This window comes from Lytechinus pictus, chromosome 11 (assembly GCF_037042905.1).
Source record: "Lytechinus pictus isolate F3 Inbred chromosome 11, Lp3.0, whole genome shotgun sequence".
In the NCBI taxonomy this organism is placed as follows: domain Eukaryota; kingdom Metazoa; phylum Echinodermata; class Echinoidea; order Temnopleuroida; family Toxopneustidae; genus Lytechinus; species Lytechinus pictus.
This window is the reverse complement of record NC_087255.1, coordinates 4,961,505-4,979,646: the sequence shown is the minus strand read 5'-3', so window position 1 is coordinate 4,979,646 and position 18,142 is coordinate 4,961,505. Positions and strand designations below refer to the sequence as shown.

At 37.7% G+C, this 18,142-nt stretch overlaps 1 long non-coding RNA gene across 1 annotated transcript; it reads right to left on the bottom strand.

Annotated features, from left to right (window-relative positions):
- Positions 1 to 1,157: 1,157 nt before the first annotated feature.
- On the bottom strand, positions 1,158 to 9,607 carry LOC129271406 (uncharacterized). Its single transcript, XR_010295072.1, has 3 exons — positions 9,452 to 9,607; positions 4,509 to 4,594; positions 1,158 to 1,313 (listed from the first exon to the last, which is right to left on the bottom strand). It is a non-coding gene; the product is annotated as an uncharacterized LOC129271406 (long non-coding RNA).
- Positions 9,608 to 18,142: the final 8,535 nt, after the last annotated feature.

Genomic DNA, 18,142 nt, shown 5'->3' with positions numbered 1-18,142 from the left:
TCAGACCAAAAGACGTTAAAAGATGGGATTTGCTGCTACCCTCTTTGGCGTTCAATAATTAAAGGGATAGAGCCTCGTCGATCTGGCGCTGCACAGCGGCTGCCGGGCCCACGATCAATTGGGCAAAACACATTTTTGGAGTATTTCATTTCTGGTGTCTATTTCGAACAATAAAATATGGATTTTAAGATTTTTAAAGATTTTATTTGACCAATTTGGTGATGTGTTTTATACCAAACGCAACTATGTCTATGAATTTAAAGGTAAATGCCAGTTGTGGTAACGATCTCAAAATGACTTTTTACAGAATCCAATATAATGACCACCCAGTGTCTGTTTGTATGAATAAAAAATATGTGCCAAAGGATTCTGGAAGAAATTGTGTAATTGCTGAGAAATAAGCAAAATAAGCGCGCATTCGGGCACTTCCGTCGGGTCTTTATTCCAGCAATAATAACATACTGTCCCACGTGTGCCTATCTGCGTTGGCAATCTTCAGTGTGATCGTTTTTCAGCTTAGATTTTATGATTTCACAGAGTTCAGTTAAACTGTACCAGATCTAGATCCACGATGATATAGTAATACTTAACCTTGGTTTTACAGACTTTCTCACGAAATCAGTGTTTACTGCAACTACTTTCATTTAGCTTTAAGTGTGACCCATAAGTGTTCAAGAAACACCCCCTCCTCCCTGCACTGTAGCAAAAAATCATTGCGATAAATCAAAGGGCTGGTTTGTACAATTGATCAAGAACAATAATCAACTCGATACAATCAATTGCTATTAAAGATTGGGGCTATAGGACCTTGGCCAGTGAACTATAATTTACTGCAGACAATGATAAGTTATGCAGACCTGGGGGGGGGGGGGGTGTTTCACAAAGAGTTAAGTATGATAGGTCGCATTTAAATGCCAACGGGTATCTGAAATGCAACAAGCATCTTATTGATCAATACGCAGTAGTGCGCGTCCTCTTTGCATATGATCTGACCGATGCGGTCAAGCCTTTTATAAGTCGCGCAACTAGGCATTTAAGTGCGACTCTAAGTCATACATTTATAAATCTTTGTGAAACACCCCCCTGGGCAAGCAACTGTTTTAACTACTCGTTGAATTCAGGTTGAATTACAGCTGATGAACATTTCTACAATTAGTCTCATTTCCAGCAACTACAGTATGCAACTTACCTCATTGTAAAAGTCCAGGATTCCTTCTTGGACCTTCTTAAGATTACTGACTCGTATTCTCCAACTCTCCCCGGCATCTTTCTTCAATCTACCGAACCAGGATGGCGTGAAGAAAGATGACCCACTGTACAATCGAGCAAAGCGATTACGACAGAAACAGAGTTAATAACGCTTTAAGGGGGATTGAACTGTGTGTGGTCTCTCATTGACTGTGTGTTATAAATACATAGTCTTAAAGTTTTCGGATATCTACTAATACTACAGAGAATACTACAGAGAATATAAACACCATTTATATGCCCAAATGAACGTTGACCTTTAATAGTCGTGTGACCTGACACTCAAAGAAAAAAATCACCAGTGATATTTGATTACCATTTATATAAATAATCAAGTTTATTCATTCATTTAATGAATGAATTAATGAATGAATGATTGATTGAATGAATGAATGATTGATAATTAATTGATTCATAAAATAAAATGAAAGATATGATCAAAAGTTTAAAAAATGAGTTTTCTGATAATCATACCATTAAGAGTTTTAGGTAAAAAACAGTCATGAAATGAGGAATAAAACCAAAACAAACTCAACCAGAATGGCACTCCAATATGCTTTTCACACTGCACTTTTTGTCCTAAATTGGTGGGGCTAAGGGGGGGGGGGGGTCTTAGCCCCACCAATTTCCCGGGGTTAAGCTTAGCCCACTTCGTTTTCACACTACGTTTTAGCAAAGTGGGCTAGCAAGGTAAATAGTACGGTACTATCTGGCCCTGCAAAAAAGCAGGGTTAGCCGGCATATTGCGGTGCTAGCACCACAATTGCCGTGCTAAGAGATGCAGTGTGAATCGAAACCGGGCTAAGAAATTGCAGGTTAATCGCGCTCTGTATGGTAACATCATCAATATTAATGAGCTGTGTGATTGCCCGGGTTAAGGCGTTAACCCCGGCTAAGCAAATAGTATGGGGTTACGAAAGACAGTGTGAATCGAAAAAAAGATAGTATGGGGTTAAGGATAGTCCGGGGTTAAGGATAGTAAAAAAAGCATACAAGTGCATTCCTCTATTCAATCATGACACAAATTATATACATGCAGGTCACTACAGTGTTTGGGTGTGGTGGCGACAGATTGTGTGAGGAAAGTGCATAGATGGGAGATGCTGTGGATCAAGAAGTTAATCCTTCATTTGTGATGTCATCTCACGAGCCCCATATCCATCAGCCCCACTTACTTTCGGCCTGTTTCATAGAATTGTTTTAATAACTAATTTGCAATACCCGTTAAAAGCTACTGAAATCACTTTAATGAGATCGGCTGGTGGTTAACTTGTTGGCATTTGTTTTTATAATGAGGTCTTTTTTATTTGAATTTCTTGGGCTCAACCTTGTGAAAACATGTAAAATCCTGAGTCCGATTGTAAGGGGTTTTTTTTAGTATCACACTACATGTATTTGTTGAATTACAGACTCAACAAGTTTAAAGGGATGGTTCGGGCTGAAAGTATTTATAGCTTAATAAATAGAGTAGAATTCACTGGGCAAAATGCCGAAAATTTCATCAAAATCGGATAACAGATAACAAAGTTATTGAATTTTAAAGTTTAGCAATATTTTGTGAAAACAGTCGTCATGAATATTCATTAGGTGCGCTGATGACACCCCCACTTTCCGTTTTCTAATGTTATTACATAAAATCATAATTTTTTTCATTATTTCATACTTGTATGAATAATATGTCTCCCTTATAATGAAATAAGTTGCAGCAATAAATATCTAATGCACTAAATCAATTGTCAATCCAATTTTTCTAGTTCTTGGAAGAAAACATTTGAATAGACCTAATTTCATATAATAAAATACAAAAGAACAAGTGGGGATGTGACATCATCAGCCCACCTAATGAATATTCATGACGACGGTTTTCACAAAATATTGCTAAACTTTAAAATCCAACAACTTTGTTATCTGTTATCCGATTTTGATAAAATTTTCGGCATTTTGCCCAGTGAATTCTACGACAGCTTGAGGCATCATATAATTCATTCATGGTGCATGTAAATAAACATCTACATGTACCACTTTTTTTTTAGCCTGCATGCTCAAAAGGTCACATTCCATGCACCAACAAAATATGGAATTACTTGGGCTGGTGGAGATACATGTACAGATAGATGAATCTCGAGATTAATCCTGAAGGGATAATCGGACTAGAATCTCAGAAATGAGCAAAATTGGACTGAGGGAGAATATTACAAAATAAAGCTTTTTTTCCCCCCAGTCACCATACCTTGTACATGTACCATGGAGCTCCATGCATGTACAATGTGTAGAAAGTGATACATAGGCCCAAATTCACAAAGGTGGTTTTGAAAACCCATGGTTGAGTCCATGGTTTATGCAGATTTCCTGTATAAATTACGCTTATAAATTTTACCACGTGTATTAAAAAATGTCCAATGCTGATGCGCGCTTTTGTCCCAGTGTGCCAAATTGACGCCTATTGCTGTGGTTATCCACGCTATTTTATTCATGAGTCTACTGCTTTGAATTAATGAGTCCAACTCTTCAAACAGTGGACCAGACCTGCCAACCTCTGGAAATGAAAAATTGTATTCTGTGATAAAAAAAATGTATTATTCCCAAAAAACTGTATTTCATAATAAAATGCGTGGCGCGCACGCTCATCGCAGCGCTCAAGCTGCATGCAAGCGAAAATGCGCACTGCTCTTGCAGATGAAAAAAACCCATTGAAACATGTGTATACATGTATCTCACCCTGGTTTTAACAAAATGATTGAAGAAAAAAAACAAGTTACCTGAAATTACATTGATCCAATATGAGTTTTATGAAATAGAGACATATAGAGAATTTTTTTTTTTAAACAAAATCATATTTTTAAAAGAAAAAACGTACTGGCGTATTTTGGTTGCAAAAACGTACTTAATACGCCACAAATGTACTGGTTGAAGCTCTGGTGGACTCATGAATAAAAAAGCGTATCTAACCATGGTAACAGGCATCAATTTGTTGCACTGTGACAAAAGCGCGCATCAGCATTGGAATTTTTATACACGCGCTAAATTAAGCGTAATTTATACAGGAAATCTGCATAAACCATGGATTCAACTGTGGGTTTTTAAAAACCACCTTTGTGATTTCGGGCCATACAGTATGAAAAGAACAGAAGGGCAGAAAGAGAGTTAAAGGGAGACAAACATTAACAGAAAGCTGGATTATATAGGAACAAAGACACTTCACGGTGACATTGAGGTACATTACATGTAAATAATTTCTTTGGAACATCAAAAGTTCTTACATTTGGCACAGGATTTCCCCTAATGCGACTCCATCTGTCAAATCTTGTATCGTCTCATGGGGTGAGTCTAGATTGAACGTTTGAACCTGAGAGTAAAAAAATAAAAGTCAACTTTACCATGTCTTATAGCCAAGATCTCAGCACATTTGCTCCGGCGACGATTGCTACGCTATAAATTCAACACACTTATCGAGTGATGAGCTTCAACCCTGGATTAAACACTATACTCTACCCTAAACCTTTAACTCTAAACCTACAGTATCAAACTAAAACACGATTGCAACCCTAACCCTAAATGTACATGTCCATCTTAGGGTGTGTTCATTGTCGGTTTCCAAATTTAAACGGCAACATGGAATTAGGATGAAAAGTAAGTAATTAAGCTTCTTATTCTTTTAAAGCTAGTTTCGGTGTAGGATTTTTATAATAAATATGCATTTTTTTTTCCCACTCGGAGTATCAGAGCGAGTTTTGGACCTTGATGAGTGGAGCCTGCACGAACATCACTTGAGGTAGTACAGTGGTAGATACAAAGTTTAACCAGTGTAAACATTTTGATATCGCAACCCATTGCGTATTGATTTTCTATGTACACGGTATTGTCACTTTTTAATGTACACAAAGTCTATGGGGAAACGGAATTTCAGTTTTCAGACATGATAAAACAGAATTTAAGATTTTCTGAAACAGAAAAGGCAATTTTTCGAAATGGAAAATCACTGCCGTTTCAGCACTGAAGAAATGAGGCAGAGGGAGCCTGGGCCAGGAGCAGAGAGCGAGGCTAGAGTGGAGGCTGGACTGTCTGATAGCTGAGCCTGCCAGAGACTAACTGGAGAGATCAATCGGACTAGACTTCGCCCGGGGACTTCGCTCTTTTTAATAATAAGCAAAATCTCAATCCGAATAGTTTGGTTTAAAAAGGTGGTTGCCATACATAGTGAGACCACCTCTTTTGAAACCGACCACCTTGCGCGCATTAAGATTATTGCGTATTACAAACAATACGCTCGGGAGAGTAGGCGCAGTGTCCATAGGAACGGTAAGAATCGAATTTATGAAAGAAAAAGAAGGGGATTCAGAGATTTAAAAAATTAGTAGAATTTATCGAATTGTTTTGACTAGACCTGAACCCCGCCGAAAAACAGTTATTCATACCAAGAAATTGAATAGGAAACGGCTTTAGAACAAATATCCGTCGTCAATCGTCGAATCATGTGCAGGAGCTCGCAGTGGAAGTAGTGAGACGATTATTTAGCATGTTGACATCATAGAACTGATTTGGAAGAGTCAAAATATTTCGCCACAGCGACAAGAATCGGCCGTAAACTTAGTGTATGGTGGGTGATCGGTTTCAAAAGAAGGGTGCAAATAAGCAATTGTAAAATTGTCGTATTTGTTATTCGCTGATATATACGCGAATTGAATCGGAGTCGCCGATCGAAACATGGGAATCTGATCTGCTCAATTTTCTGCACAATTGAGACGAAAACTAGGTAAAACTGATTAATATTTTCGCAGATACGAAGCTTAGATAGAAGATTAGGTGGTCGATAAGCATTATTCATAAGGGGTGGTTCCAACCATACATGTAGTGGAGCCAGCCTTATACATGTGCTCTGTATAAATAATCATGATGGAAGATGTTTGGACATTTGAACATCAATGACAATGATCAGCTGGAGAGATCAATCGGACGCCGGCCGGGGCCTTTGCTCTTTAAATTAAGGACGTTCCACAGTTAAAGTGAAATCCATGTCATTTTCACCAAACTTTGCACATAGATACTTTAGAACCTTAATATTCGAAATATGCAAAAATTAACATAGGTCCATGTGCTTGATTTTTTGCTATAGAGCCTCAAAGTTCACCCAAATTGATGTTCTTAAGAATTGCGCATTCAAAAGAATTTGGCGTTTTTAGACCGCCTAAGATTACTACAATGAGTTTGAACCTCTATTACTCAGTCAAAATACATGAAAAAGTCATAAAATTTCGCAAGAGAGTTAATAATTGTATTGTTAGAATGGAGAATCTATTTATAGTGCTATTTGTTTCCAATTTTAAGTTTAACAGCACAGTCAGTTCTTAAAAATGGCGTAAAAGATAACAAAATCCCAATCTTAAAAATGTAAAATTTCAGTAACAAACTACAAACGTACGATAAATGCTGCACTTTATTCAAAATCCATGTCATTTTCACCAAAATTTGCAGAGTTGTAGAAGAAGGTATACCTAAGAAGTACAAACATTAAAAAATAGGGGTTCATGTGCTTGTTTTTAAACTATCAGCATTTTTATCAGAGCAAATGTGCTTTTTAAAACACCCAAAATGCGCCGAATGCTTTGTATCTATGTGAAGAAAAAATCAAAACCACTCTACCATTTATCCAAACTCGGGGTAATGTTCGTGATTCTTGGCAGCACTGCAGAGTAAAGTATTTTGAAATTGTAGAGAATTTTTTTTTTAATGGTCCGTGGAATAATTCCATTTTTTAGTTTCATGAAATAACGCATCGGATCTGCAGTTAAAGTTCAGAAGATGAGAAAAATCAGCTCATACCCGCAGCTAATTAATCACATGTTCGTCCATTGTGACGTCAGCGCGCAGAGTGTAAACTATGCGCAGATCATAATGCGCACAAACATAACTGTGGAACGTCCTTAAAACAAAAGCAAAATCTCAATCTGAATACCCGGTAGTTTGGTTAAAAAAAGGGTGGTTGACATGTACATGATGTAGTGGAGCCAGCAATATACATGTGCACTGTGTAAATAATCATGATAGAAGATGTTTGGAGTTGGATATTTGAACATCGGCCGTATGCAGTGCAGGGAATGCAGGGCACAGCGCACCCATGGGTTCATATCATCTCGCGTGCGAAGGAATATCAGTCATGTGCACGCGACACACACGACACATCCAACATATACTGGGCTTTTGCCCACATAAAATATCACGCATAATCTGGTATTTCACATTCTGCTATGATCTTACCGAATCATTTAGATCCTTCCGGGACTTCTCCTTGAAGTTTCTTTTAAAAAATATGTATATTTTCTTGATCTTTAGTGAAGATTTCACGGAGATAAAAATTGGTCAGCGTGGATATAAATTTTCGCCTAAAGAGGGCGCGCGACCAGGACGCGCGATTTATATTCATATCAAAGACACGACAAGGGAAAGACTAGGCACCTACACTATTTTACACGCGAATCGACGCAAGGCATTACGCGAAGTCTGTGAAGTGTCCAATCTTTTCATTGTATAGACTTTGGTATAGGTCCTAGTGCCGTATTATTGACGTTCGTTAAAGCTTGTACAGCTGGTTTCGTTCCAGGCATGTGTATTTTTTCCATTTTTTTTTTATTAGTAATCGTTTTAAATTAATTGCAAAAAAGTGTTATCATCGTCAATTAGTAATCTTGAATTATGTTTTTGAAGGTATTTCATTTATTGGTGCCCATAATTAGTAAATTAATCATAAGAATTGCGCATTCAAAGAATTTAGACACAGTTATAAATATAAAATTACCGAGGAGCTGAATCAAGGTTGTGAAATTTATTAGCGCCACCAACGGGCTTCCTTGTATTTCCATAGAAGAGACAAACAAAGTCACTTGCTAGGTCACTTGCTAGGCCGAGGTTAGACAGGAATAACCGTCGTTTCTGGGGATTTATTCAACAATTTCTGACATTTTACTGTAATCCCCATTTACCGACGGTAGGGTGTACGTGTGGGCTCGCATGTGTTCTCATTCCCTCCCTTTTGTCAATTCACAGTCCAAAGTTTGATGTAATTTTACACATCGAATTTACAATCTAAGGATGTATAAACAACAAACTTTTAAAACTTGATATTCCAATATTTAAATACTTTAAACGATATAGATGAAAAAGGCATGAAAAATATACTTTACCGATGTTTAATTGGGTTGAACACGATACAAATGGTCAAAATGGCAGCCAAACTATAAAATATTTACAAACGAACGTCAACAATCACGAATGTGATATCGATATTGCTTTCGATATTATACGATCTGCTCCATATGCGAACGAAACCGAAGATAAACGATACTAGTTATACTAGTACTAGTACTAGTTATAATCGCGATATATCGATTCGAGACATTAAGTTAATAACGATAATGACGTCATTCAAGATGGCAACTTGCAAGAAAAACCGTCAGGTCAGGTGAAAATGTCTTAGATGACAGATTTCTCAATCATCCAGAGGATTTTTTTCAATAACTCCGGCCCAAGGTATGCAATTACTTAAGTTATTTATATTTCCCTGATAATGGAAACCATGAAACTTTCAATTTTGCTTAAAAAACAGTTTTAAATCGCGATCTATAAAACGCTAGTTCACTATACGTTGGCTGTAGGTACGGGGCCCCATCCCCTTCAGTCTATGTATGTGGAGCCAACGTAGTTCAGCGGAACAACCAAAATACAGAGACTGAAGCTTTTGGTCTAGGCCGAGGTAAGCGAAATTTGCTCTTTTTGTAATGAAATTATTTTCAAATCATATAATTTTTTTATGTAGGGCCTATTGCTACTTACCGGAAAGAGCCCCCGGTGCGTAGCGAGAAGGAGTTTCGGCAAATTATTACTTCATAGTTGTCTTCAGCAATGAAGCAATGTTTGCTGACTACCTCGAAATCCAGGGTCAAACACGGTCCCTTGTACGAGGTTAGTATATATATATACTAACCTCGTATAGTGTGAGTGGGCACAGCGGGCAACGGGGATTCCGGGCAACTACCCCGCCGCAGCGGCAGGCACGGCAACGTAGACTCCGTCATGACCGCCGTGGCCCTCGGTATGACACACAGTGTGCACAGTCAACACACACCGCAACACTCACTCAGTCTCAGTCGAAATACGTAAATAAATAGAGGTGAAATTTCGCAAATGAATAAAACCCCAAATCACTTACCCATATGAGCAAGCTCTCACATAACTCATCGTCTGCCATTCTAGGCATCTGAAATGGTAGGAACAACAACAGGGGCAGAGATAATTAAAATGTAAATAACCCGGTACTTTCGTCACATCACAGAAGGCGTTTACTTATAAATCCTGAAACCTGACTGTTTTGTATCGTAAGTGGCGTTCTTCAAGATCAAGCAAAAGTTCACGCACCGTGCATGCGCGACGAAAAGAAAAAAATAGGTCTTTCCCATAGAGATATAATACTAATAACGTAATTAGTATACATCTCTATGGTCTTTCCCGTCCAATTTCATCAAAGTGCCATCTCGCCCCCTGGCGGCGTGCCTGAATCGTAACCATGCACCTTTTTTTTTTTAAGAGTCAAGTTCGAAACAATTTTGTCAACCCTCTGCACACATGGTGCATTTTCATTTATTCAGCATTCAATTCCGTTTTATATATTTCCTTTACATGTGGTAGAAACCCGTAGAAATTCGAATTCGAGAGAAATTCGTTCTAATGGCTGCGAAACGGTTTTCAAAGTGGGGGGCTGAGCCATAAGTGGGGGGCTGACCATGCAAAAAATCACAATCCTGTAGTCATTTTTAGTTTTTGTACACGGTTTTGGAAAAAAAGTGGGGGGGGGCCCCCCGCTTCCGCGGCCCCTGTAATTCTATTATGCCTAGCAATTCATCTTGGAACTCTTGTAGGAATGCTCCCCATGGAGTGCAGGGGTGTAACAGGGGTCGGTGGCCGGGGGGGGGGGGGGGGGCAAAAGCAAAAAAATTCCCGGTCATGTCATGGTATGAACAGGCGTAATAATGTAATGAGGCGACTATTTTGAGAAGGTCAGATATTGCATATAGGGCAGAATTTATTTTTTTTAATAGTTGCGAGCGAACGAGCAAAATTTTTGACCTTTTTAAAACAAAAATCAAATTTTGTGATAGATTTTGACATGATATCCAAAAACGAGGGGCGCAGAATAATAGCACATGTGCTTAAAGTTTCTTAATATAAGTCCATAGCGAGCGAAGCGAGCGAGAAAAAAATCACCTTTTCATGAAAATCTAACTTTGAGAAATTTTTTGACATTATAGTCAGTAAATAAAATAATATTCTACACTTTTCCTTTGCTTTTCTTTCCTCCTTTTTTTTGTTCTTGTTTGTAATTTTTGGGGCCATGACCCAACCCTTCCATACTCATATACTCATATAGCTTTTGTACAACACATTTATTCAACCCAGTTGCGTAATTTTGATGAGGCATAACATAGAAATGTGGGAAAATTTGTAAAAAGTCGCCAGCGTGCAAAGCGAGCTGGAAAAAAAATTGCCTATTGAAATTAAATTCTAGTTATGTGATATATTTTTCCATTATATTCTGCAAATAACACATTTCATTGTTTCCATTCATTTCATTATACGCTGTCTCCTAAGATTTCCTCTTGGGTGTGGAACAAAGACACCCCCCCCCCCCCCCCCGCGCGCCTGTACGCCACTGATTGAACGTGATTGAACGGGCCGGTGGCGTTATAGAGCCATTTGAAGGTTATAGATGAAGAGCCCTTACTGCGTGGGGTCTGGGCAGGGGCAAAGCCCCGGTAGCTTATTTGCATAAAATTTAGCAAGCTTATAGCATAATGTTGCATGCAGTCCATCTTTCTTCTCCTTCTTTATTTTCAATCCTCGGCAGCCCGGTCGTGTTATTATTTTTTTTTCTTGTCCCTTTTCTTTGTTTTCCAATTTAGCTTTTGACTAATTTCATTCCACCTTCGTTTCCCGCTATTGTTATCTTTTAATTTATTTACCATCATGCTATTGCATTACTTGGGCATACATAGGAATGATTTGTTCTTTCTCAAATGTTCTTTTTTCGTACCTTTTCCCGCTTTCCTTCCTTTTCCATTTAAAAAGATTTTTTTTTTCTTCTCACTTTTCCCTCTCCCTTTCCTTTTCCTCCTTTAGCCCTCCGGGGCTATTGAGCAGGGGCGAGGAAAGGGAGAAGCATTTAAGGGAAGAAGAAAGGAAAGCATATACAAAGAATGACGTACCTGGAAAACTGCTCATCGAAAGGGGTAAGAAATGACAAGCAAAATAGATAAATGAATAAAAATAAGGTAAATGGGTCATCACCATTTATGAAAGCTTTATACATTAAAGGGTAAGTTCATCCTGAGAAAAAAGTTAATTCTAAAGATAACAGAAAAATATTTTTTTTAAGTGTTGGTGAAGTTTTGAGGAAAATTCATCAAAGATTAAACAAATTAACCGAATTTTAAGTTTTTGATTTGTGACGTCATATGCGAGCAGCTTCACACTAATCATGAATTACAAATATCAATAAATATCCTTTTCTTTAAAAAAAAAATGATTTTATTGTACCTTAATTATAATATCAACAGATAAATAATTTCATATCCGCTCCATAAAGAATTCAAACAATTCATATTTTTGCATTTTATATTGTATAACATATGGGACAGCTGCTGGTATATATGACATGTCTGACATCACAAATCAAAAGCTTGAAATTCTAATAACTTTCTTAATCTTGAAGAAATTTTCCTCAAACCTACACCAGTATACTTTCCCCGCTACTTTTCACAACATACTTTTTTGTCAGGGTGTACCAGTCACCCTTTCCCCTTAAATAAATTCCGAAGAGAAAAAGTATAATGACATTTGTATGAAGGAATTGGAGCAATCTACCTCTGCCAATATATGGATATGCGCTCGTGCCCAAAAAAAAAGGTTGAACCTTGATACCAAGAACCAACAATAGCCAGGCGCGTAGCCAGGGGGGGGCGGTGGGGGCGGTCGCCCCCCCCAAAACGTCCCCAAAAAGAAAAAAAAAGGGAAAAAGAGGAAAAAAGGAAAAGGGAAGGGAGGAAAGGGAAGAAAGGTAGCTTTGTCGGTTTTTTTTTCTTTTTATTCTTTATTTTTTTTCTCAAAAGAGAAACTCCTTCACTCTTGCTTTAAATTTATATATGAATTTTGCTTCCGCGCTGCGCGCGGTTAAATGACAATATTGAAGTTCTCCATTGTTTCCCCCACCCTTTCTCTAACTCTGCTTTTCCACCTCAGCTATATGTGTTTCTTTCCAGTTAAAGTTCAAATGTATAGATTAGGGCATGGAATTAGAGTAAGGTTAGGCCGAAGTATATGAAGTTATCTTTTTTTTTATTGATCGCGCAACTTCTGGTCGGGTCGGCTCCGGGCGGGTAAAATCTTTATATCAATTTCTGCCGTCACCTCCATAAAGTCAACTTCTCCCGCTTTTCAGGTCATTACTAAACAACCATAATTTGGGGCAAACAGGTTCCTAATTGAAGAGGAATGTATAAAATTCGTGTCGTATTAAATAAAAAAGTGCAATATTTTTTTTCAAATTCTATTAATCTTCATGTTATTTCCCTGCACATTCATCTCCTGTCCTGTTTTGCGCCCTCAGTTTGAAATTTTGAATGACACTTAGGTTTCTTTATAATTAAAAATGAAGCGCTTCAGGATAAGTCAAAGAAATTAGGCATCCTTTTTTATATTATTTTAATAAATCACAGAAGTTTCAACTTTTTGCGCACTATTTTCCTTGTAATGAAGTTCAATAATCTTAGGAAATCAATTGAATTAGAGCCGATGGGGTATTAGATATATCTGCATTTGATGAAACGTCCGCCCTTTGAAATTTCAGAGTTTTATTGCTCTGCGCGGGGAGGAATATCTTCCTCCCGGCATATACACTTCTTCTCCTCTGTTTTGCGAGTTAAAGATATGCACTGTCGCTAAATTGTTTGTAATCAAATCTGATATTTCCAAGGAAGTATTCAATATATCTTTGAGAATACCCTTTTCTCGGGACCCTTTTCATGGCAAAAAAAATTGATAAAACGCTTTAGCTTCCGCGCTTCGCGCGGGGTTATAATGATTTTAATTTCCTCCATTGTATTCCTTTTTGTGCGTTCACAATCACTTTTAAAAACAAGTTCAAAATCACAATAAAGTCAACTGAATTGGAGCTGATATAGGTACTAGAGACAAGAGAGACGGTTCCTTTTCATTTTAATTTATGAAACACCAAAAGCTTCGCGCTTCGCGCGGGAGGGGGAAACTCCCCCTCCCTGCACCCACCCCCTAGGGAGCGCGCTTCGCGCGCTCTGTAAGTGTTGGCACGCTTCGCGTGCATTTACCGCCCCCTCCAAAATGAAATCCTGGCTACGCGGTTGACAATAGCCCATGCAAGAATTATAAGATTGCCGTGCTTTTCATTATCACTCTTATATATTTGCGGAGTTAAATTTGACATTAAAGGGGAATCCAGCCATGGTCATAAAATGTTGTGTTGAAAAGAAGAAAAATAGATAAAAAAGAATGTTGAAAGTTTGAAAGAAATAGGATAAGCAATAAGAAAGTTATAGCTGTTTTAAAATCGAGATCCCTGATACTATGTAGATTTCAAATTGGCAACTGAGCAAGAAAATCATGACAAGGGGCAAGGACAACTTTCTCATAGGCCATGTACTTTATTATCAGGGATTTGTGGTTTTCTCCTAAACTACCCTTTCCCCTGGGGCAGTAATCTAAGTATGACACATGCAGCATATTGTTTTATGTCCTCATGAAAGAAAATTACAGTTTGAAGTAAAACTTTTGAAAATAATGACATTTTAGCCATTTTATGTATTGGAAATACATGGAAGAGTAGTCCTTGCCTTACATCACTATGACATCATGTATGCGGCCAATTTGAAGTCTCCATGGGTATAGTGATTACCAATATTTAAAACTTTTAAAAATCATAACTTTCTTATTGTTTGTCCGATATTGTTCAAACTTTCACCTATCAGCTTGTCTGATTTTTCTTTTTCCTCTCAAAGCAAGTTTTCATTTGGGTTGGATTCCCCTAACGAGCTATAGGAGTCATCTCTGTTCTGAGTTAAACTGACTCAGATTCCGAACGGAATTGACACGCATTGATATGGCATCAGCTGAAAAATCACTCGATTCCTCGTCAAAGTAACTCGTAAGCGAGTCCATTTGACTAGAAACTGATTTGACTCCCAACAGGCGCCATAATTCGAGTCAAATTTGACTCTTCAGACACGAGAGTATACACAGTAAAAAAAATAGCACGTTGTTTAAGCCTGTCACTCTAACAACAGGTTGTTTAAACTTTTTGTGATTGTTTAAACTTTTTAAGTTTAAGTTTAAACAGTAGTTGTTAGAGTGACAGGCTTAAACAACGTGCTTATAATTTTAAACAGCGTTTTTACAGTGTACATGAACTGTTGTTATCCCAAATGAAAAACCTCTGCAATAACGAGCACATCTGGATGATATCATCATGGTTTCATCGTAATGCTTTTTTTTTATTTTTTCTCTTTTTATTCAACCCTTATTGGGTGGACAGTATGAATCACTAATATTTGTCCTTATAATCGTAAGCATTGTGCTCTCTCAGAACCACATCCATGTTAATGTTTCAAATCATATTCTTGATTGGAATAAGAATGTCTTCGTTCTAATTCGAGTCTATTAGAAATATGATTGTTTATTTTTTTAATCCTCCTTTAAAAAAATAATGGAAAACATAATTATACTTGCATGTTGATATTTCATGTTCAAGAGAGCAATCATAATTAGTATTAATTTTTTTATCCATATTTCTCCCTCTCTCTCCCCCTCTCTCTCATGACCACATCTCTCACATTCACACTGGCCATATTTCCCTCTCTGTCATTTATATACATCTCCTCCTCCCTCCCCCTCTCCCCCTCCCCCTCTCTCTCTCCCCCTCTCTCTATATACAGAAACGAGTTGGCAATACAACGATGAAAATTTATTACGAATCAATATTCCTGATGTTATGATAATAAAAATCAATTGTTTATCGTCATCATTATTGTTATTGTCAGGCGGTGGAATAAAGCTGCGCCGAGTTTTGAAAGTCTTCCAAATATTGTCCCGCCAAATGCCCGGGCCTCACACACACATAATTGTTCTAAAACTTTGTACAAAGGCAGAGAGACATGCGCAGCCACACTTCCATTACTTACTCCAAATCGACCAATGATTATGTCATTCGACTGGTCTGGAATCGGTTTCGTTGGCGTGACTGTAGCATATGTTAAAGGTCAAGTCCACCCCAACAAAAAGTTGATTTGAATAAACAAATCCAACAAGCATAACACTGAAAATTTCATCAAAATCGGATGTGAAATAAGAAAGTTGTATGACATATTAAAGTTTCGCTTAATTTCACAAAACACTTATTATGCACATCCTGATGAGGAGACTATGACATCATCCACTCACTATTTCTTTTGTATTTTATTATATGAAATACTCTAATCTTCTCCTCATTGTCAAGTGATACAACGATTAATTCCTCCCTGAACATGTAGAATTAGCATTGTTTAATACTATATTATGGTTCAGTCAAGTTGTTCCTTATTGTCAAATCTATAAAAAATGAAATATTGTACAATTCAAACAATAAAAAAAATAGTGAGTGATGGACATCATCAACTGCCTCACCTAGTTGTGCGTGCATAATTATCAATGTTTTGTGAAAAATAAGCGAAACTTTAAATTGTCATAACTTTCTTATTTTACATCCAATTTTGATGAAATTTTCAGCACTATGCTAGTTTGATTTTTATTTATTTATTAAATTCAGAATTTTTCTGGGGTGGACTTGACCTTTAATGAAGTAACACCTTCATTGATGCATTACTTCTACCTCTTATTTATCAAATATATTTTTATAATTTTTATTTCATAAATCAAATACATAACACAAATCATTTCTCAGCAGAATTTTTTAAAGAAAGGGATAAGGCATAAATCCGCCCAAATTATTAATCAAGAATAGCACTGAAAATTCCGTCAATATCGGGTGTACTATAATGAATAAATTAATTTATACTTCCCTAATTTGAAAAAAGACATATTAAATATAATATAGTTTTTAATGTGTTTATATTTTGCTAATTGATTTATACTTCTAGCATGTTCAGGTCAATTTTCATGGAAAGAAAAAAAAACACTGATCCAGCGGCTAATAGTGATACTGTCTTTCTTATTATACGGTATATCTAATTGTGGTTAACTTTTCAGCATTATCTTTGTTCGATTTTATTCATTTATTCAAATAACATGCTGACTTGGATTTCAAAGCCTGTGCAAAGTATTTGTAAAGAGCAAATAATGTGAAATTTACACGAGTATCATTTGATATTCCAATCTTATTGAAGTGTATATATAGTTTTCATTGAATTTTGTTCTCATCAGCGGATTCTTTCTGGAAATTTGAAATGGATCATATCATAGCCGTAAGCTGCGGGGGAGGGGTGGGTTACAAGGGGGCAGTTACCTCAATAAATTATTAAAACCCGTACTTTTTTACCGAAAATTTCCACAAGTGCGCACGAAATCCTCACATTTCACTTTGGAAATGCAACAGCGCCCCTACGCGTCTTGCTCATGCTTGCTCCCCTGCCCCCCAAAAAAAATCTGCGTACGGCCACATAACGTATGCATACCATCCTCTTTGATACCGTGGTTACACTTAATCGGCTTTTAAATCGGCTCGCAGTTCTGAACCGCGAGCCGCGCCGATGCAGCATCGGCTTTTTCATAGCGTGTAAACGCGAGTAACTTGCATCGGCTCGCGGTTCAGAACCGGCAATTTGCACCACCAAAGTAATAGGTTCAGAACCGCGAGCCGGTCCCGGGGGGGGGGGGGGGCACTTACATTGACGAGTGGATACCATGCGCGACCAAAAAAACACGTAAAAAGGATGTCCTTTTCACGATAGGGCACGTTACGTACGTAACGTGATAAGGGTGTCAAAAACACAAAAATAATGAAAAAAGGGTGTCTATTTCGCTAGGAAAATTACGTGTTTAGGGTCGAATTTGCGGGAATGATAAAACAAAATTAAAATGTTTTATAAAGGATGTCCATTTTGCCCCAACACTTCGTGTGTAGAGTCCGATTTGCGCGAGGTTTAGAAGGTGGGGTCGTACTAAACCAAATAAGGTAAAGCCGACGACCGAAGGACCCGTAACAATAAAACATTCCTGTACTTGTTTAGGGGTTCATTTCAGGGAATATTTGCCAAGAGTATCGTTTTGTTTCCAATACTTGTTAAGGGTAGGGTTTCACACGCCAATACTTGTTAAGGGGTGCATTTTCAGAATATGGAAATTACGTGTTTAGGGTGCTTTTCGAGACCCTATGGTCGCGCATGGTATCCACTCGTGAATGGAAGTGGCCCCCCCGGGGAGCCGGTGCAGAATCGGCTTTTTTACTACGTGTAAACAGAAAGTCGATTCTGCATCGGCAATTTGTGCGCATTTCATTTATTTTACCATTGTGACGAATTGTAAGCGCACTGATCCAGCGTTGTCTTTATTATGGCGTATATTGTTGGTGTGCGTATCATTTCAGGTTTTTGCACCCGTTTTTGCATCGGCTCGCGGTTCCGAACCGCGAGCTGTAACAACGTGTAAACGCAAACCAAAAGCTGATTCTGCATCGGCTTTTGGTTCTGAACCAAAAGCCGATCAAGTGTAAACACGGTATTAGTGGTGTTTTTATGTTTCTTTGACAAAGATCATTTGCGCACTTTATCTTACTTATTCCCAGAAACATAGATGATGCAACGCTAAACATAAGGATTATAATCCT